Source organism: Schistocerca serialis, chromosome 1 (genome assembly GCF_023864345.2).
Source record: "Schistocerca serialis cubense isolate TAMUIC-IGC-003099 chromosome 1, iqSchSeri2.2, whole genome shotgun sequence".
NCBI lineage: Eukaryota > Metazoa > Arthropoda > Insecta > Orthoptera > Acrididae > Schistocerca > Schistocerca serialis.
The window spans coordinates 666093119-666093786 of NC_064638.1; the positions used below are offsets into that span (position 1 = coordinate 666093119).

Here is a 668-nt window from a genome sequence, read left to right on the forward strand (position 1 = left end):
GTTTAACTAGTTCTAAGTTCTAGGGGACTAATGACCTCAGCAGTTGAGTCCCATAGTGCTCAGAGCCATTTGAACCATTTTTTTGAGTCCTCTGTGCTGTCATCTTTCAACAAGATAACACAAGACAAGACTACATATTTCCGTCCTATCCTGACCTTCTTCAAATCTGGTGGGGGGGGGGGGGTCTACTGTCGCCCTGGTCAACACATTCTTCAGATCTCTAAATCAGCGGTAACATCTGGTCACGGGTTATCGAGAGATTGGCAAGCCACGATTCGCCAGGTACCCAGGCACTACGACACTACATCCTTTGGCATAGAGCTGAAGCAGCATGGAGCCAACGGTCTTGCCGCAGTGGTCACACCGGTTCCCGTCAGATCACTGAAGTTAAGCGCTGTCGGGCTGGGCTAGCACTTAGATTGGTGACCATCCGGTTTGCCGAGCGCTGTTGGCAAGCGGGGTGGACTCAACCCTTGTGAGGCAAACTGAGGAGCTACCTGATTAAGAAGTAGCGGCTCCGGTCTCGGAAACTGACATACGGCCGGGAGAGCGGTGTGCTGACCACATGCCCATCCATATCCGCATCCAGTGACGCCTGTCGGCTCAGGATGACACGTCGGCCGGTCGGTACCATTGGGCCTTCATGGCCTGTTCGGGAGGAGTTTTAA

General features: G+C 53.1%; 1 pseudogene; it reads left to right on the forward strand.

The window, feature by feature from the left end:
* Positions 1–336: 336 nt before the first annotated feature.
* Positions 337–454, forward strand: LOC126425100 (5S ribosomal RNA; annotated as a pseudogene).
* The last annotated feature ends 214 nt before the right edge of the window (positions 455–668 follow it).